The sequence below is a fragment of the Dromiciops gliroides genome, chromosome 1 (assembly GCF_019393635.1).
Source record: "Dromiciops gliroides isolate mDroGli1 chromosome 1, mDroGli1.pri, whole genome shotgun sequence".
NCBI classification, from domain to species: Eukaryota; Metazoa; Chordata; class Mammalia; order Microbiotheria; family Microbiotheriidae; genus Dromiciops; species Dromiciops gliroides.
Genome location: NC_057861.1, coordinates 290,778,452 through 290,800,724, shown reverse-complemented (window position 1 = coordinate 290,800,724; position 22,273 = coordinate 290,778,452). Strand labels below are relative to the sequence as shown.

The 22,273-nt window shown below is 34.3% G+C and overlaps 1 pseudogene; it reads left to right on the top strand.

Annotated features, from left to right (window-relative positions):
* The first annotated feature begins 689 nt into the window (after positions 1-689).
* On the top strand, positions 690-21,954 carry LOC122748545 (annotated as a pseudogene).
* Positions 21,955-22,273: the final 319 nt, after the last annotated feature.

Below are 22,273 nucleotides of genomic sequence, written 5' to 3'. Positions count from 1 at the left end.
CCTAAAATACCTCAAGTTCATAATATAAATAATATAATCTAGTTTTAAGACTATAATTGTATCCTTCCAATATGTCACAAAGTGTATTAAATCAATAAAGCAATCAAATGAATCAATTTATTAAGCACCTTCTATGTGTCAGACATTATTTTAAGTGCTGTGAATTCCTGTATTTAAGATGCTTGCATTGCACTGAGTGGATAGAATATGCTCATAGATAACTATAGGATAAAATGATCAGTGATTTGGAGAAAGGCACTGAACTGGGAGAATCAAGAGGCTGTGCATCTGATCCTTGAAGGAAGTTTTTCATTCTAAGCAGCAAAGATGGGGAGGAAGAGTATTCGAAGTGGGGTGGATAATATTTGTGAGAGCACAGAGGTGGGAGATCATTTTTTGTATAGATCAGTTTGGTTGAATTTCAGAGATCATGACAGACAATAAAGTGAAATCACCCTACAAACATAGGCTGGAATTAGATTGTGAAGAGCTTTAAAGGATACCACTAGGGAGTCACTGAAACTTCTTGATCAGACTGATATAGTCAAACTTTGCTTTAAGAATTTCAAGTTGGCAGATGTGGAGGATGGTTAGAGAGTAGAGAGACTTGCCATAGAGAGAAAAATTATGAGAACATTGCAATTATCGAGGTGAATGGAGATTAGAGCACAGACTTAAATGAACGTGGTATGAGCAAAATCAAGGAGTTTGACAGAAGATATGTTGAGAAAGTAGAAGCAACAAGGTTTGCCAACTGATTAGAAAAAGTGTTAAGAAAGCAATAGTTAAGAAATTATTAGGGGACTATTATGTAGCAGGCATCACATACTGCATGCAAAAAAATAGGATAATCTTTATTCCCTAGGAACTCCTTGAGGAAGAAAAGAAATCTCTCTCTCATTCTCTCTCTCTCTCTCTCTCTCTCTCTCTCTCTCTACATATATATATATACATATATATATATATATACATATATATATATAATTTATCTCTATTTGTATATATTTCTTGAAACTTCTGATATTTCTATCTATATTTATATAAGAGAAAAATACGAACTTTTTGAATTAATATAGGTAAAACAAATGCCAAAAAATGCAAAGTAGCTAAATTTAAAAGTTGCTTGGGTAGGGTAAAACTAACAGGTTTGGGGATCTATCAATCTATCTACATCTATCTATCTATATTTCTATTGATCAATTGATTGATCAATTGATCTATAACTATCCACATTGAAAGCTATATCTATAGCTATCTATCTACATTTTATCTATAGTTAAATAGATATCTATATTTATAGATATCTATATATTACATAGATATATATCTATGTAGATATCTATTGATTTATAGATCTATCAATAAATAGGTACATAGAGAAAAATATCTATAGATATCAATATCTATATTATCTCTCTCTGTTTATATATACCTCTAGATAGCTACATAAATATAGATAGATTGATATAAAAATCAGAATTTTAAGAATTAGTAGAAATAAAACAAAAGTTAATAAATGCAAAATACTTAAAATTTGTTTGGGAAGGAGAAAAAACTAATATGGGGATCAGGAAACAATTCATATGGAAGGTAGAACTTGGGCTGTGTCTTGAAGAACAAAAGGATTGAATGAGGAAAAGTTGAGGAGAAAAGGAACTATAGTCATGTAAAAAGTACAGCACCAAGGTTTGGAGGCAAGAAATTAAATGTCATATGTGAAAAATGGAGACAATGGATTAAGAGTAATGGAGAAATGATAAGTAAGAATATCAGGCATCTGAGGGGAAAATGCATATTTGACATAAATCATGAAGTTATATGGAAGAATTTGTTTACACAGAACGATAATGAGGTTTTTTTGGGAATTTGGGTCTGAAATTCCTACATAGTTGAAATATCTACAAGTGGAAATAATAGCAGGCCATTGAACATGCATGATTTTAACTCAGGAAATAAATGAGGTCTTGAAATATAGATTTGACTGTTATCCATAAAGAGATAAAAGTTGAATACATGGAAGCTGATGAAATAAATCATTAAGATAGAATCAATAAAGAGATAAGAAGAGAGAGTCCAGGGGGCAGCTAGGTGGCACAGTGGATAAAGCACCAACCCTGCATTCAGGAGGATCTGAGTTCAAATTCAGCTTGAGACACTTCACACTTACTAGCAGTATGACCTTGGACAAGTCACTTAACCCTCATTTTACCACAAAAAAGAAAGAAAGAAAGAATGAATGAAAGAACAAAAAAAAGAAGAGAGAGTACAGGATAATAGACCAAAATAGAGAGCTCCAGAAAAATCTTGAGTGCAGCATGTCTCAAACTGAACTTTCTATCTTTACCCTAAAATCCATTTTCAAATGATGCTATTTCTTTCTTTTCTTTTTTCTTTTTTTGTTGTGGGGCAACAAGGGTTAAATTACTTGCCCAAGGTCACAGAACTAGTAAGTGTCAAAGTGTCTGAGGTCAAATTTGAACTGAGATCCCGCTGAATCTATGCCCAGTGAGTTATCCACCATGTCTTCTAGCTGCCCCCTTTTTAATACTTTTCTTGGTGAGCCAATAAGGGTTAAGTGACTTGCCCAGGGTCACACAGCTAGTAAGTATCAATTGTCTGAGGCAATATTTGTAATCAGGTCCTCCTGAATCCAGTGCAAGCTATAGTATTTCTATATAGTATTTTTAATTTAAATTTTTTTTTTTTTGGTTCAAGACATCGGCTTGGTGGCAGGACTTCACGTGGACTATTGGGGAAGGAAAGATTTCTGTCTCTCTGGCTATACCTAATAGATCCAAGCTTTAAGAAATCCTTTAAAGGCTAAAGTCTTGCTGAATTTATCAGTGATTTTAGCCAGCTTTACCCCAAGACTGGGTGGGGGGGAGGTAGATTACAACCCATGTTTAGATTTTAAACAACACAATTTGGAAGGCAACACCATCCATCGAATCTGAGTTTAAAACCTTAACATTATCCTCAACTCTATTCATCCTCAGATTCCATTTCTAACCAGTTGCTAAATTTTATAGTTTCTACCTCCATATCTCTCACATCTGACCTCTTCCAATCATCCTCTTTATTCACCCAACTACCACCTTAGTGTGAGCCTTTTATATCCCCTCTATCAGATTGTTAAAATATCCTTTTTTTTTCTTTTTTGGTGAGGCAATTGGGGTTAAATGACTTGCCCAGGGTCACACAGCTAGTAAGTGTTAAGTGTCTGAGGCTGGATCTGAACTCAGGTACTCCTGAATCCAGGGACGGTGCTCTTTCTACTGTGCCACCTAGCTACCCCTGTTAAAATATCTTTCTAATTACTCCCTTTACCTCAGCTTTCAACTACAGTCTGTACACCACATTGGAGTTGTAGTGATTTTTCTTAAGCACTGATGGGGCCAGTGATATATCGATTCTAAGTCTATATTAGTTCCTCCTTGGGATCCTGGGATAAACCTATCATTCTTGCCACATTGGTCATTATTTCCCCTTTGGCCTTCTGGGATCCAGCCCAAGAGACCTTCTCTATATCCCTTGGGCAACATCCTCTATTGTCCTATGGTTTTGCTGCCCATTCCTCATTCTTAGAATTCATTCACACCTCAAATATTCCTTCAAAATCTCTCTTCCTTCAAGATACCTGCAGTTGAAGAAACACTACTTTCTATTCCAAGTTGTTCCTAGTCCTTCCATCTGTACATTTTTTTTTAATGAGGCAATTGTGGTTAAGTGACTTGCCCAGAGTCACACAGCTAGTAAGTGTCAAGTGTCTTAGGCTGGATTTGAACTCAGGTACTCCTGAATGCAGGGCCAGTACTCTATCCACTGCCCCATCTAGCTACCCCTAAATTACATTGTTTTTAATTGGAGATTCATCTAATTTTTTTTCCTCTTTGTATTTATTCTCTATATGTTTCTATATGTACTTATTGTCTTCTTCAATGTAACCCTCTTGCACACAATGATCATTTAAACTCTGTATTTGCATGCCAAGCACATAGCACAGTTCCTGGCATATATTAGAAATAATAAACACTTGCTTATTAATTGATTGGTCATGTGAAGTCTGTATTCTTCAGAAATGTCTACTAAAATTGTAATAAAATTATTTTGACATTTACAGCTATGTATATAATATAACCCATAAAGAACATATGTTGCTTGAAGAAAACAATACTCTAAAACAAAAGACAAAGAAAAAGTTGAGTCACTCTTCACATTACACAAATATATATATATATATATATATATATATATATATAGTCCACAAAATGATTCAGCACTAAGTTCTTCTATGGAATTAAAGCTATTAAATGATTGATATTATTACAAAAATTCAAACCTTTTTCTGTTTAGTAAAGTGAGTCATACCTAAAGCTGGATCAATTGTTATGAGTTATGCCTTAGTGATCAGTTTCTTCTAATATATAGTACATGTAAAGGAAACAAGCTTTCATGCTTACATTTTCAGGCATAGGTAAGAATGACAAATTATAAAATGCTTTAGGTAGCTTGTTATCTGAATCACTGAAGGAAATAGTAAAATTGAAGAGATTATATATCCACTAAAGGGTTGCAAGAAGTGTACTTACTTGTTTTGATCTTTGGTGCAACATTCAATTTTGCAGTGGAAAGAGTAATGCCTAAAATGAAAACAAAATGAGAAAATATTAAACCTGAAACAATTTTTATTCCTCAGAAAAGAACATTTAGTCATTGTGTATTCAATTAAGAAAGGTAAGTGCTTATCTCTTGCAGTTGAATAACAGTAATAAAAACAACAACTCACTTCTCATTTTGGATAAATTGTTTCTGTTTGTACAAAAACTTTGTAATTTAATGTAATCAAAAACATTCTTTTTGCATTTCTTAATATCCTCTGTCTCTTATTTGGTCACAAACTGTTCTCTTTTCCAAAGTTCTGAGAGTTAAACTATTCCTTCCTCTCCTAATTTACCTATGGTATCACCTTTTATGCCCAAATCATGTACTCATTTTGCCCTTATTTTAATATAAGATGTAAGATGTTGGTTTATGCCTAATTTCTACCATACTATCTTCCAGTTTTCCTAGCAATTTTTGTCAAATACTGAGTTCCTATCCCAGAAGCTTGAGTCTTTAGGTTGATCAAACAATACGTTGCTAAAGCCATTTACTATTGTGTTTCCTGTGCCTAACCTATTCTATTTCATAGCCGGTACTAAATAGTTTTGATTACTGTCACTTTATAGTAAAGCTTCAGATTTGCTACAGCTAGCCCACCTTCATGTGCATTTTAAAAAAATTAGTCCCCTTGCTACTCTTGACATTTTGTTCTTCCAGATAAATTTTGTTATTATTTTTTCCAACTCTATAAAATAATTTTAGATAGTCTAATTGGTATGACACTGAATAAGTAAATTAATTTAGGTAGAATTGCCATTTTATTATATTAGGTCAGCCTATCCATGAGCAATTCATATTTTTTCCAATTATTTAGATATGATTTTATCTGTGTGAAAAGTGTTTTGTAATTGTCTTCATATAGTTCCAGACTTTGTCTTGGCAAGTAGACTTCAAAGAATTTTATGTTGTCTACTGTTACCTTAAATGGAATTTTTCTTTCTATCTCTTGCACTAGACTTTGTTTGTCATGTACAGAAAGGAAGTTGATATATGTGGATTTATTTTATAACCTGCAACTTTCCTAAAGTTGTTATTTGATTCAAGTAAATTTTAGTTTATTTTCTAGGATTCTTTATGTATATCATCATATCATCTGAAAAGAGTGATAGTTTTGTTTCCTCCTTGACTATTCTAAATACTTTAATTCCTTTTTCTTATTACTAAAGCTAAAATTTTGAATACAATATTAAATAGTAGGGGTGACAATGGACATCCCTGTTTAACCCCTGATCTTATTGGGAATGCCTCTAACTTATCCCCATTACATAAAATGTTTGCTGATAGTTTTAGGTAGATTCTGCTTATTATTTTAAGGAAATCTCCACCTATTCGTATACTCCGTAGTGTTTATATTAGGAATGAGTGCTATATTTTGTCAAAAGCTTTTTCTGAATATACTGAGATAATCATATGATTTTTGTTAGTTTTCTTATTGATATGGTTAATTATGTCATTAGTTTTTCTAATTTTGAAGCAGACCTGCATTCCTGGTATAAATCCCACCTGGTCATAGTATATTATCCTGGTGATGAATTGTTGTAATCTCCTTGCTAATATGTAATTTAAGTTTTTTTGCCTCAATATTCATTAGGGAAATTGGTCTATAATTTTCTTTCTCTCTTTTGACTCTGCCTGGTTTTGGTATCAACACCATATTTGTGTGATAAAAGGAATTTGGTAGAAGTCCTTCTTCACCTATTCGAAATACTTTGTATAATATTGGAATTAATTGTTCTTTACATGTTTGGTATAGTTCACTTGTAAACCCATCTGACCTTGGAGATTTTTTCTTAGGGAGTTCATTATGGATACCTGTCCAATTTCTTTTTCTAATATGTGCTTATTTAAGGATTTTATTTCCTCTTCAGTTAACCTGAGCAATTTGTATTTTTGTAAATATTTATCCATTTCATTTAGGTTTTCAAATTTATTGACATACAGTTGGGCAAAATAGTTCCTAATTATTGCTTTAATTTCCACTTCATTGGTGGTGAAATCAACCCTTTTATTTTTCATACTGGTAATTTGGTTTTCTTTGTTTTATTTTTAGTCAAATGAAACAAATGTTCATCTATCTTATTTTTTCATAAAAACAACTCAGTTTTATTAATTAATTCTATAGTTCTCTTGCTTTCAATTTTATTAATTTCTCCTTTGATTTTCAGGATTTCTAATTTAGTATTTAATTTAGGATATTTATTTGTTCTTTTTCTACCTTTGTTAGTTGCATGCCCAATTCATTGATCTCCTCTTTCTCTTTTTCATTCATGTAAGCATTTAATGATAAAAATTTTCCCTGAGCACTGCTTTGGCTGAATCCCATAGGTTTTAGTATGTTGTCGCATTATTGTCATTCTCTTGGATGAAGTTATTGATTGTTTCTATGTTTTCTCGTTTGACCCACTCATTCTTTAGGATGAGATTATTTAATTTCCAATTAATTTTCAGTCTACCATTCTATAGCTTTTTATTACATGTAATTTTTATTGCATCAGGATATGAGAATGATGCATTTCCTATTTCTGCCTTTCTACATTTGACTATTAGGTTTTTATACCTTAATACATGGTCAATTTTTGAATATGTGCCATGTACCACTGAGACAAATGTATATTCCATTCTATCCCCATTCAATTTTCTCCAGATATCTATCATATCTACATTTTCTAACATTCCATTCACCTCTTAACTTCTTTCTTATTTATTTTGTGGCTAGATTTTTCTCATTTGAGGAGGGGAAGATTCAGATCCCCCACTAGTATAGTTTTGCTATCTATTTCCTCTTGTGACTCATTTAAATTCTCTAAGAATTTGGATGTTATACAACTTAGCACATACATGTTGACTAATGATATTACTTCATTATCTATTGCACCTTTTAGTAATATGTAGTTTCCTTCCATATCTCATGTATTCTAGTTTTCCCTTTGTTTTGTCTGAGGTAAGGATTGCTACGCTTTTTTTTTGTTTGGTTGGGTTTTTTTACTTAAGCTGAAGGATGCCTTTAATTTGTTTGTATCTCTCTGCTACAAAGGTGTTTCTTGCAAACAGCATATTGTAGGATTCTGTTTTTTAATCCATTCTGCCATTTGCTTCTCTTTTATGGCTCAGTTCATCCCATTAACAATCGCAATTATTGTTACTTTTTCCCTCCATCCTATTTACCCCTTTTTAATTCTTTTCCCTTCTTTCACTGTATTCCTCCTCACCAACATTTCACTTCTTACCCCTAACTCTCCCAATCTGCCCTCCCTTTTATCAGCCCCCCTCCCTTTTCTTCCCTGCTTCTGCCCTCCTTTCAATTAGTGCCCCCATTTCCTCCTAACTCTTTTATTTCCCTAATAAATAAGCTAAATTTCTTTTTCAAAATGAGCATATATATGTTGTGCCCTCTTTGAACCAAATCTTTTTAGAATAAGGTTGAAGCAATGTTCACCCCTCCCTTCTTTCCCTCTATTGTGATAGGTTTTTTGTGTCTCTTCATATAATGTAATTAACCCCATTCCACCTCCCCTTTCCTCTTTTCCCCATATACTACTTTTCTTTCACCCCTTAATTTTCTTTATATCATCACCTCAAAGACTCTTACACAGAAAAATCCCCTGAGGGCCTAAGGCTTTTTAATCTCAGCCTAAAGGAAGGGTCCCCAAATCAAAATAAATTTCCACGGTAGTTTTTGAATCCATTTAGTGGCTTGATTTAATGTTCTTTTTGAGGGAACCATAGGAGAGCTCAGGCAACTTGCTGGCTTTTCTCTGCCATCTTTGCTCTGCCCATTCCTGTCTTACATGTTAAAAAGCTATGGTATTCCTCTTTCTCCTCCCTCATATCTCTTAGTCAATCAGCTACCAAGCCCTGTTTATTTAATTCTGACAAATATCTTGTATCATTCACCTCCCAAAGATTCTCATTTTTCCTTCCCTAGTATAAACTCTTATTACTACCCATTCACTTAAATTATAATGCCTGCCTACAAATAGCTCTTCTCATCTCCATTCTATCCAGACAAATCCATTATTCACAATGCTGCCAGACATCTCTTCCTCATACTTATATCTGATGCTATCACTTCTCAGTTACAAACAATCCATTTTCTTACTTTCTAATGAGTAGAGTTCAAATTTTTTTCTGGTTTTCAAGACCATTCACAGTCAGGCAAAGTTCTATCTTCCCAGCTTTGAGATTAATTCCCATAATATACTATTTAATACTTTGTTAATCTTTTTTTCTTATGAGCTCATCAAAAACATGGGCACATTCAATGATGTGGATCATATTTTTAAAAGTTAGCAAAATCACCAAAATATCAGCTGAATATGACAGTTTATGTAATGTCTGATATCCACAATCTCTGAACTCTAAAAAGAAGAGAGGAAGATGTATTTATCACAATTTCTTTTGAAATAAGCTTGATCATCATAATTACAGTGCATTAAATTTTAAAAACCTTTTTAAACTACAATATAACATACTGTATTTGAACATTTCAGGTGAACTTTGTGTTTCATTGTTTCTAATTTAATTATTTCTTTCATCTCTCTTTGCCCAATTACAGTTTATACTCCATGAAGGCACAGACTGTATCTTACACAAATTTGCTATCTTCATTAGTTCTTAGCTTAATCTTCAGCAAAAAAACATGCTTAATATATTTTTGTTGAATTCAATTGATTTGCCTAGTTATTTCTCCTTCAATTATCCACATTTTATACGTATAAGCACAGGCTAAATTATAGTCATTACTCTCTTAAAGAAGATAATTTTTTATTCACTCCCTTGCACCCCAAAATATGATTTTTGTTCTCACTTCAGATAGACCTCAAACACAAATTAGCATAAGGAGCATGGAAATGTTGAGGCAAATTTGAGAGAGAATTGTTATCATCAAAAATGCAACTTTATTAGCTACCGAGTTAGTGACTGAATAGAAATCTTCACAACTTTTCCAAAGGAGAAAGGATAGCTGGTAATTACCACAACACAGTGCAATAATGGAATAACTATTAAGAGATAAAAATCTGTAAACATCTTCTGAATAATAGAATCATAAGCAATAAGCAGCAGCATCTTATGAAGAATAATTCATACCAGGAAAAGTTGATTGCATTTTTAATAGAATTATGAGATTAGTAGATGAAGTGAAATGCATTAAACATAATATATCTTGAGTTTAATAAAGCATGCGATACTGTGTTTCATAAAATTTTACCAGTGAAATTAATTCAATTTGGCAGGCAGGGGTATGAGTGCTGTCACATGGCCTGAAAACTATGGGAAGGGATGCAAAGGAAGCTAATGACAAGTGACACTTTTTCTACCTGTAAGGAGGAGTTTTCTGGAGTAAACAGAGATTGGCTACCATTTTAGTGTTACTTAACTATTTCATGTAATCTGAAAAGAGAGTAATTCATACACTAATGGGATTGTTAGGACTTGGGACAAACTACAAATGAGGAAGAGAAATGACTAGAAGTTACAGAGGGTACAAGATTCAGGTATTGTATGTTGTCTGTAGAAAAATATTTACTTCAAAAGAATAAAATGACTAATTAAAGTTTCTATCCTGACCAGGTGTCTTACATATTTTGACTATTAATACAAAATGACTTATTCGTGTAAAAATAGACATATATGTCTTTGATAAATGTACTGATTTTTTCTGTTGAGACATAAAACATGGAGACATATGCTTTCCAAGGTGTTTGCCATGATCATGAAAAATGCCCCTTACTGAGTCCTATTGAAGTGACTATCCTCAAAGATACTGAAGTCCTCAAGACACTCCTATAGCTCTGTCAATCTGAATAACATCTCCATAATTACACTAATCCACAGAACCTTGTATATCCTTCTTAAGTTTTAAAATTTTTCAAAAGGATTTTATTAAACACACACATAAAATATTAACTGGATTAGCAATTCAAACTACTATTTTCGACATTATGATAAGCTGTTGAACATAGATTCCTGAGTTCCAGAAAAATTGGCACATATGAAGAAGCTTGGACAAGAGCTTTGACAAAATGAACTAGGTATTACATAAGGAGAAATTGAGGAAGGAATATATGGCATATGGGAACAATAGATACCTTATGCAGAGTTAAAGAGGGGCTAGATGGAATATCATGAAGATCTTCAAGAATGCTGGTTTAAGAGTATCAAAATGTCTATATATCAAAGTGCATATAATAAACTTATAATGTCTGAGCCAGTATGTGAATGGGTTTAAATGACTAAGAGAGGAATTATCATTTTATCATTGAGGTAACAGGGAATTGATAAACTTTGTTAAACAAGAGAGTGATATGGTCAGACCTAGAATGTGTACCCACAAACATGGTTCACAAACCATTTCCTTCCAAAGAATCATATGTTTCTTTTGAAACTTTTCCAAGTAAATGGAATGAAGCTCAGAAAGCTTAAATAACTTGCTCATTATCATCATTTTAATTAAAAAAAAAACTTAGTAAATCATGGAGTCCAGGCTTTCAAACTCAAAGGCTAAGTTATTACATGTACTGCAACTGCTGCATTTTATTTATTCCCTATTACATTCTCAAAAGTAGTTATCCAAGCCTCTACTCCCCTAATGTACCAAACTCTATCCCCCATCCCATTCATTTTAAATATATTTAGGCTCATCTATTTTATTATCATCAGAACAACATCTTTATCAGGCTCAAAAATTGGAAAGGTGAATGCTTTTCTCATAATATTGTATGTTATTCCCTGAATGATTCCTCACTATGTTATGAATGTGATGTTAGCTTTTCAAAGGCTATTCTAATACAAACTAAGTCTGGTAGGTTCTAACATACTTGAAAGTAATGCAACAGTAATGTGCAATGGCTAGTTTCTGAAGACAGGCAACATAAGTCCAGTGAAGTTCAATACCAATAACATGGCCACAATGTGATGCATTACATTCTGCCAAATGCAAAATGTTGTGACTGCTGTGGGATACATTTGTATTATTATAGTGATGATGATGATGGATTTATGGAAAGAGGAAAGATTTAAAATTGACTGAAAATATTAAATTAAAGGTTTCCAAAGGTGATATTTTTATCCGATGGCTAATAACATATTATGCTGTTGGAAAAATTGGCCAATATCAATATTCATTTTATCAAATCACTTATAATCTAGACAACAAAAGAAATGTGCAGTCCAATGGAAGTAGGATCCACAGTTTCTCCTTGTAGGGACAAACAGGAGGGTTTGGGGGGAGGGATTTCCTTGATTCCTAAAGGCTAGAAGCAACAATCTCATGGACATTTTGTCATCATGGGGTATTCATGATGATCATAAGGTAAAAAATAACTATGAAAATCATTGAACGTTGTATTTCAACATTCATTTCAAGGGGTGAAGAGGATGGCATTCAACAAAGAACTTGATGAGATTTTCAAAACTAATTCAAATATATTTAATATTATCAAGTGATAACTTCAGTATGAAAATATCCTGATCTAAAAATGAAAGATGAAAATGTTTCATAAACTAAGAACCCTTACACCTATATTTTCAGAATATTTTCTTCCAAAAAAGAATCAGAAGGTTTTGTATGTGTACAAAAAAACCCAGAATAACAAAAAAGTAATTGTCAATTTATCAACAAATGTGAAATGGTTGGTTTCACAGCTCAGAGTCAGCTCCAAATAAACTTTCTTTGTTAAATTAAGCAATTTTCAAATTACAGCAGAGGTTAAAATGAAAATTAAATTAAAATAAATGCTACAGATAGAAAAAAGAGATTTGTTGCAGCTCCAACATACTGTATTCAGCTGAATTATTGATGCTGAAAAATAGGGAATTTTTAAAGGTCAAGATAATGTAATTTGATTATAAACATTTCCTGCATGAGTCTGAACTACATAAAATATTTGCTAATAAAGAAAGACAAAACCATAACCCTAGTTCTTGACAAAAGAAAAGTGGCAATTATCAAAGGCAATGACTTTTTATAATACAAGTTGATCAATAAAATAATAGGTAATATTGCTAGAGGTCTTTAAGTTAAACAAATCACTTTATTTTCCCCAGACCTTTATTTTTTCCAATTACATGTAGTGATAGTTTTCAACATGCCCTTCTGTAAGATTTTGAGTTCCAAATTTTTCTCCCATTCTCCCTTCCCTTCCCTCTCTGAAGCCAGCAAGCCATCTGATATAGGTTATACATTACAATCATATTAAACATGCTTTCACATTAGTCATGTTGTAAGAGAAGAATTAAAAGAAAAGAAAAAAACACAAGAAAGAAGAAACAACAACAAAAATCAACAACAAAAGTGAAAATAGTATGCTTTAATATGCCTTGACTCCATAGTCCTTTATCTGGATGTGGACAGCATTTGCTATCATGATTTCTTGGCATTGTCTTGGATCATGATATTGCTGAGAAGAGCTAAGACTATCACAGTTGATCATCACATAATGTTGTTTATATCGTGTACATTTTTTTCTTGATTCTTTTAATTTCACTCAGCATCAATTCATGTAAGTCTTTCCAGGTTTTCCTAAAATCTGCCTGCTTATAATTTCTTACAGCACAATAAAAAGGCCTTTGCATATTTATGTATTTCACGATCAAAACAAGCCTATGAAATTTGTTCTTTTAATCCCATTTCACAATGAACAAACTAAGGTTTAGAAATAATGTGACTTGTCCATGGTTACTAGCTACTGTGGATCTGAGGTAGAATTTAAATGCATGTCTTCCTTATCCCTTATCCAGCACTATCCATTTAGCCACCTAGCTGCCTAAAATGATGAAAGAGAATTTTTGAAGATTATGAACAGCATCTACATTCAAAATAATAAACTATATATGTGTGGGAAAAATAAAAACTTTAATGAAAATTCAGCATAAATGTCAGTGGACCCAATAGAATAATTTGTCCTAAAAACTTTTATAGATGAAACTGTCAGAATGGCAAGAAATACACAAAATAGAACAAGTTGTCTATTTTTTCTTTAATGATTGACTTGTACCACTGGTGACAGAAGAACAACTACATTAGGGCCCTAGCATTGATTTCCTTTTTGTGCCTTATGAGAAAGATGAAATGACACTTAAGAAGACAAAGTTAGGATGAGGAACTGGATGACAATATGCACTAGAAATTTTTTTGTTTTTTTTAGCAAGGCAATTGGGGTTAAGTGACTTGCCCAGAGTCACACAGCAAGTAAGTGTTAAATGTCTGAGGCCGGATTTGAACTCAGGTACTCCTGACTCCAGGGCCAGTGCTCTATCCTCTGTGCCACCTAGCTTCCCCTGCACTAGAAAATTTGTACTGGAGGCAACAGAATCAGAAAATGTGGCAATTTTTTCATAAAGAAAATGCCAATGGGCAGCTAGGTGGTGCAGCGGATAAAGCACCAGCCCTGGATTTGGGAGGACCTCAGTTCAAATCTGGCTTCAGAGACTTGACACATTAACCTTATTAACTGTGTGACCCTGGGCAATTCTCTTAACACTCATTGTCCTGAAAAAAAAATGCTCCCAAATTCAAGAATAGCAATACTACCCATAAAAGTCAATAAAGATAGGACATCATTAGTTTTCAAACATGTGACTACTTTTTGATCTTTATAAAATATTTATGAGATTAAGTTGCCTAACTATTAAAGGTATTTATGATGAAAGTATAATGAAGAGAGAAAGCATGCTTTTTTTCTTGTCCCTTCAAGCTTATTTTCCTTTCTGTTTAGAATTTAATTTTCCAAATTATATGTAAAAACAAATTTTGATATCAATTTTTTAAAACTTTGCATTCCAACTTTGCTTCCTCCCTCCCTTCCCACCCCTACCCCCCCAAAACTCAAGCAATTCAATGTAAATTATACATAAGTATTCATGGAAAACATCTCCACATTAGCTAGGCTGTAAGAGATAACAGATTAAAAACAAAACTTCAGATTAAAGAACTGTCAAAAAATTATGCTTCAATCCTTATAAAATACCATCAGTTCTTTCTCTGTAGATGGGTTGCAATTTTCATAAGTCCTTCAGAGGTATATTGGATCATTGAATTGCTGAAAATAACTGCATGCTTCCCAGTAGATCATCTTACACTACTGCTGTTATTTTGTATACAGTACATTTCACTCTGCTTCAGTTCATGTAGGTCTTTCCAGGTTTTTCTGATAGCATCCTGTTCATCATAACATTTATATAGTACCTTAAACTTGACAAAGAATTTTCTTCCCAATAGCCCAGCAATGTAGGTACCATGTGTTTTGCCATTATAGTCAATCATCATAACTACTGCCCTCCATCCTATTCCCTTTCCATGCTATTAAGTCTATTTTCTATCTTCTTTTACCCTATTCCTCTTCAAAAGTGTTTTGCTTCTGACTGACCCTTCCCGACTCAGCCCTCCCTTCTTTCACCCTTTCCTCCTTAACCTTTTCACCTTCTTCTTTCCTGTAGGGTTAGATATATTACTCCTCCCAATAAAGGGTGTGTATTATTTCCTCCTTGAACCCACTTTGATGAGGTTAAGGTCTTTGAGCTAATTCTGCATTCTAAATTTTCCCCCTCCCGCCCTCATCATCCCTCCCTATGAAATCAAGTAATTCAATATAAGTCATACATGTGCAGTTATGCAGGACATCTTCATCTTCCTCAGAAGCTGCTTTTTTACAGCTCCCTCCCCCAATCTGCCCTTCCTTTCTTTCCCTCTTCTCATTCCCCCTTATCTCCTTCCCCTCAGGGCAAAATATATTACTATACCCACTTGCATATGTATGGGTTTTTTTCCCTTTTTGAGCCACTTCTGATGATAGTAAGATTCACTCATTTAACCACTCCTTCCTCCTCTTCCCCTCCCCTCTATAAGCTTTTTCTTGTTTCCTTCATGCAAGCTACCTCTCCCCAGTCCACCTCTCCTCTTCCCCATCCCCCATTACATTCCTCCTATCCTTCAACCCTATTTTAAAGATGTCATCATGGGTTAGCTAGGTGGCACAGTGGATAAAGCACCAGCTCTGTACCAAGGAAGCCTTGAATCTAAATCTGACCCCAGACATAAGCCTCCCTACCCTGCCTGCCCCACAAAAAAGCAAGGATAAACAAAAATAAATGCTTTACAGATATAATCCCTTCATATTAAGTTCAGAACTGTGTCATCTGTCTAAGTGTATTCCTTTCAGCTACCATAATACCTAGGTGATTGGTGGATCCTTTCAATTTTTATTTTACCTTCTGATTCTAGAATTTTAGGGCAATTTTCCCTGACAATTTCTTGGAAGATGATGTCTAACTCTATTTTCTTCATGGTTTTCAGGTAGTCTAAAGCTTTTCAAATTATCTGTCCTGGCTGTATTTTCCAGTTCAGCTGTTTTTTCCAAGGAGATATTTCATATTGCACTCTATTTTTTTTTATTCATTTGAATTTGCTTTACTGTGTCTTGGTTTCTCATAAAGTCCTTAGCTTCCATTTGTTCAATCCTAATTCTGAGGCAATTATTTTTTTCAGAGAGCTTTTTAATCTCCTTTTCTATTTGGCTTTTCAAGCTGTTGACTTTTTCCTCACAATTCTCCTCCATTGCTCTCATTTCCCTTTACATTCTTTCCTCCACCTCTCTAAATCTTCCTTCTATCTCTCCTATTTTCTCTTCAAAGTCCCTTTTGAGCAGTTTCATGGCCTGAGACCAATTCATATTTTTCTTGTAAGCTTTGGATGTATGGGCCCTGAGGTTGTTATCCTCTTTTGAGTATGCACCTCGATCTTCCTTGTCACTACAGAAACTTCTCAACTTTCTTTGCTTGCTCATCTTGCTGTCTTTTACTTGACTTTTAACTTCCTCTTAACATGGGGCCCAATATCCAAGCTACAATACCCCAAGTTTCAGAGGGACCCAGATGTTTTGGTTTGAGGGAGGACAGGATTTTCTCTGGCCTGGCCTATTCTCTGGTCTGAAGATAACCTCAAGCCAACTTACTAATTAATCAGCCAGCAGAACTTTGTGTGTTGTGGTGGTTCTCAGCTATGAACAAGCCTGCATACCTCCCCAACCTGGGCCTCCTCCCATGCAAGATTTCTTCATCACTCTCTGCTGAAGTTACATAGCCAAATTCCTCCTTAGGTCCCACAGACACCCCTGTATTTTCCCCCCTGCCAGCTGTTCTGTCCTCTCACCCAACCATAAGCTTACTTCCAGAAGATGTCAGTGCTACAGATGATTTAGAGTCTCAGGGTTAAGTTTCTCTGGCACAGCCTGCCTGGTGACTGTGTCAGCCTGATCATGGGGTTGTACTCTTCCCACAGCCTATCAAGGCCCCCTCTATTCTGTCTTCGGTGGGAAAATAATCTCAGCCAGCATTTTTTTCAAAGGCATAGTTTTGCAAACAATATTCAACAGGAAACAACATTTTTGTAATCATATAATTAATTTAAAACTGTAGTGAAGACAAGATCCCACTCTATTGCTTATGATACAATAGCTCTTGACTTGGAACAAAAGTCAACCTTATAAGCTCCATTTCAATGGAGCTTATATATACATATATACTAGGATCCTAAAAGATTCCTTAATAAATTCATCCATGGACATAACAAAATTCAGCAACACTGATTTGTACAGGATAAAGTAGGGGTGTGAATGTTCAACAAAACTGTTTGTAACTGTTGTGGGGAAATCCACAATAATAGATCTAAATGAAAGAAGGGTTGCATGTAGAGGACAGATTCCACCATGTACTCCAAGCTGCAGATACTAATGAACTGATTCTGTTAAGCCTCAAAACATTACAGGGCCATCTCATAATTACTCCAAAGAGTTTGGTCTAACTGCTCATGCAGAGAAAATTTCTTAAAAATGAATTTAAATGGGGGCAGCTAGATGGTGCAGTGGATAGAGCACTGGCCCTGGAATCAGGAGTACCTGAGTTCAAATCCAGCCTCAGACACTTAACACTTACTAGCTGTGTGACCCTGGGCAAGTCACTTAACCCCAATTGCCTCACTAAAAAAAAAAAAGAATTTAAATGCCTATTATTCATAATTTATCATGCAATTTTATTGCCAGTATATTGAGTTAGTGTGTGTATTGTTAGTGGATATATGTATGTAGAACTAGATATAGATATAGATATAGCATACACATATGGAGAATATACAAAAGTAACCATAAATAAGATATTGTGCATATTCATATATGGTATGGGTATTACAAATAAATTATGAGTGGAATTAAGATTTCAATAAAGGAAAACTAGCAAGCTGGATTTCTTTGAAAATGACACAGTGCAAGGGTAGCTACATGGTGCAGTGGATAGAGCACCAGCCCTGGATTCAGGGGGATCTGAGTTCAAATCCATCCCAAGAAACTTGACATTTCCTAGCTGTGTGACCCTGACAAGTCACTAAACCCCAACTTCCTCACCCAAAAAGAGAAAGAAAGAAAGAAAGAAAGAAAGACAATTTAAAAAAAATGACATGCTTAAAATAATTCCAAAGTGCTCTTTGGCACAAAGAATAATCTTTTTAACATGTGTATTTTTCTAGAAATCAGATGTGACTACTAATCATGGAAAACTATAGTTGCCAAAATGTTGGAATGGCTAATGAACAAAAAAATGAAACAAAACAAAACAAACAAAAACATTGAGAAACACACGGTAACTATAAGAAGGCTGGTAGATATTTCCAATGTTAAATTAAAGCCACTGTTTTCTCATGTTGATCTTCAGACATAAAGAATATCACTCAGGACTCTACACTGGAAATGGAATCGATAGAATCATTGCTGTAGATCAAGGTAAAATAGATTCATTCCTATGCTACAATGATAGCTACAAAATCTAAGACCCAGAGGAATATTTTCAGCATGTTGGTCAAATCTGACACAGAAAATCTTTGTTAAAATATGGATAATAATCAAACAATATCAATGAAAGAACACAAATAGCTTGATATTTGCACCAATGGAAAGAGTGGCATGAAATAATTAATAGAACTTCAGACAAGGATTCAGGAAGGCCTTGGTTTTCATTTTGCTTCAGAAACTAATTCTATAAAAATGGGCATTTGAGTTTATCTCTGAGATTCAGTGACCTTTTATGAAAAATAGAGATAAAGATAGTATCTTCTTTAAGGTATTATTATGAATATTAAATAAAATAAAATAGACAAATCATTTTGTAAGAATTAAAGCCCTATGTAAATTTGAGTTGTTATGTTATCATTTTTGCTATAAAACAATTGATTGAATTATTGAATTATCATATCCTATCTAAGATTCTCATGTTTTCCCCCCTTGGACTATCCATTACAACATCTCTGTAGTATAATCCATCAATCACAGCCCTGCCAGAGTAATTTCCTTAATGAGCAAATCTGACATAACACTTTAGTATTCAAAATTCTTCAGTGATGTTCCAAAGACTAACAGCTAATCAATTTTAGACTATCTAGTCTAATTTCACAGTTTTTTCCTTCCAGCAGTCCAGTAAAATTTGTCTTTTCACTGTTGTGTATTGTCTTTCCATCTCTAGTCTTTGTGCATACTTTTGCCCAAAGCCTCATTTGAAATGGACTTCCAGGGCAGCTAGGTGGAGCAATGGATAGCGCACTGGCTCTGGATTTAGGAGGACCTGAGTTCAAATCAAGCCTCAGAAACTTAACACTTACTAGTTGTGTGACCCTGGGCAAGTCACTTAACCCCAATTGCCCAGCAAAAAAGAAAGAAAGAAACAAACAAACAAATGGACTTCCTCATGGTGAAAATCTTTTCAAAGCATTCTCCATGATAATATGCCCATGAAGACTTCTGGCATCCTTACAATTGTTAGCAATCATTCCTTCCTTAAATCCTTTATACTATTCCATTTAAATCTCTTCCTGAGTTGATTATATTCAAACACATATTATCACCAATAGCATACATGGTCTATCCACAGTACTTGGGTGTAAACTCCTTGAATAGATGAATTGAGGCTTGTTTGCAATTGAAATGTTATAGATTGAAGTCTTTCCAAGTCTTCTTGCTCTATACAATCTATATGTATCCACTTTATCTATCTTTTCCTAAGTATTTTATCTATCTTTTCCTAAATATTCACCAGAAAGGATATGCCCCAAATTGTCTTACTCTTTTAGTAACTAAAATATGAACATAAAGTATTCAGATAATGCTGTTGCTCTCTTGCACTCCTGCCATATGACTGGGTCACTTCCCTTTCATGTCCTATTTTCCATCATGTCTTTATACACATAATTAACAACGGGCAAATTGTCATAGATTTCTTATGTTTAATGAACTTTCTTTTCTATATAAACATGTAGGTTGCTTGAAGACAAGGAAAATTTCCTATTTGCATTAGTACAATGTCTTTAAAAATGTTTGTTGAATTTAATTTCTATTTCCCTTTGGGTTATCTATTTTAACTTTTTAAAAGATTTAAAAATATTTGTTTATAAAATCTGTTGATTTTTAGCACCAAAAGTTTCTGAGTATCCATCCTCCTTCTTTTCCCAAACAGCTATCCATATAGCAAATAAGTATGTTTAAAGATGAAAACAAAGAAATAAAAAAGAAAAATCATCAAAATCAATCACAAAAGTCTGCAAATATATGCAATATACCATATCCATTGACCTCCTACCTCTGCAATAGGATAGGGAGGAAATATCTTCCTGTATCTTTTCTTTCGTGTTGTCCTTTGTAATTTTGAAATATGTACTTTTGATTTGGTTGTGGTTATTCTTTTAAACATTGTTTTCACAAGCAAGGGGCTGACTGACCTCCATCAAGTGAGCCTCCCAACCTGAAATGTTCTGGTTGCTCTGGCAGCTGCCTGCCTGAGATAGTTTGGCCTTGGCCCAAGCAAGAGTTGTCTCTACCAGCTGAGCTAGAGCAGTAGGTCACCCATGACATGAGATGCAGGGTGACAGCAGGGTTTTAGCAGGAGGGTCTCACCATCCTCCTGCTAGAGAAACAACTCTATGCTACATATGGCAGCATAGCTGAAATACAGAAGGATATGAGTATAGATTAGCATTCATAGTAAACAATATTATAGTTAATATTTAATTAATTTAATTTAATTAATATAGTTAATATCTTCCTTTCTCAGTTTCCTCAGGGTAAAAAACAGTGATCAGTGTTAACACTTCAATGTGACATCATTTAATGGACAAGGGATCAGTTATGTGGCACAGTGGGTAGGGCACTGGCCCTGGAGTCAAGAAAATGTGAGTTTAAACCCCATGTCAGACACTTGATACTTAATAGCTGTGTGACCCTGGGCAAGTAACTGGACCAAAGTGACACTGGAGGAGAGAGTGAGGCTGGTGACTTTGCACAATTCTTCCTCACTTAAATATAATTCATTTCAAGTCATTACGTCATCTCCTGATGTCATTGTCCTCTTTGAGAATGAAGGACAAACAACAGTTTAATGGACAAAGATGGAATTTAAGTTACCTGTCCATTAGTAAAGAATTTTATAATATACTCAGATGTTGGAAAAATTATGCAAAGTCTCTTAGATGAGTTTTGGAAGAGTCCTCCAGTTTTGGCTCCCAAGTTCAGCATTTCCATATTTGTACAGTATTCCCAGAGAGAATACTTCCTTGTGTTGCTCAGACCATTTCCATTTTTTCCCTCACATCCTCGGCAAGAATCAAATAGACCTACAGCTGCTGTTCCATTTGGTGTGGTACTACCTCTCCTTCCTCAAGTTATTCTACACACAAATCTATTGCTCCTTCCTTTGGTTTCCTCTCCATTCTGCTATTACCTGTTCCCACCACAGATGCCCCAATGCTGACAGGCCAAAACCGGTGTAGGTACAAGATGCCCGATATCCTTTACACATTTCAGAACTCTCAGAACTCAGCCTTTAACAGATAGGAATGGATGAAGCAAAGCATTCCTAGAACAGTTCTCAACTTTGCCCCACCTGAAGCAAGTCAGATTGACAAGGATGATTAAGTAAAAAGCATCAAAGATCTTGTTGGAAAAAATCTCCTTATAGAGCCTGGCCTGGACTAGGCAAGAATGAACTGCATAAGATGCAAAAGCAACATGAGCTTAGCAATAGCTACAGTATGAGTGCCCATAGGTGAGGCTGAAGACAGCAGCCCAGGAAGGTGAGGAGGAGTCAGACACCTTGCCAGAGGATTTCCTAGAGGGGAAAATAGAAATAGATGATTTTCTCAGCAGCTTCATGGAAAAAGGAAATATTTGCCTTTGTCACAGAGCCAAAGAGGAGAAGCTTCATCAAGTGATAGACACAACCCGGTTCTTTGCTCCCCTCTGGATTTTCCTAAACACATGAACTGCCAAGAGAAAATTGAATAGTCTCAGTTAAGCCCATTTTAAATAGATGTGATATGCAAACAGGCATTTCATCCTAATGGCTGTATTGTGTAATAGAGATTAACTATATCTATTGAATAGTTGGGCCTGATCCAGTACAATTTAGGATGCTTTCTATTATATTTGAGATATCTTTCTGCTCCATTTACACTAATATATCCTTTATATTTATTGTTGATAAAGTTTTATTTACTATATTTAAGTTTCTGCTGCTACTCCCTGATGACTAGAAATTAAATACATATGTACATAATTTTGGATAAATTAGCGTATTTTAT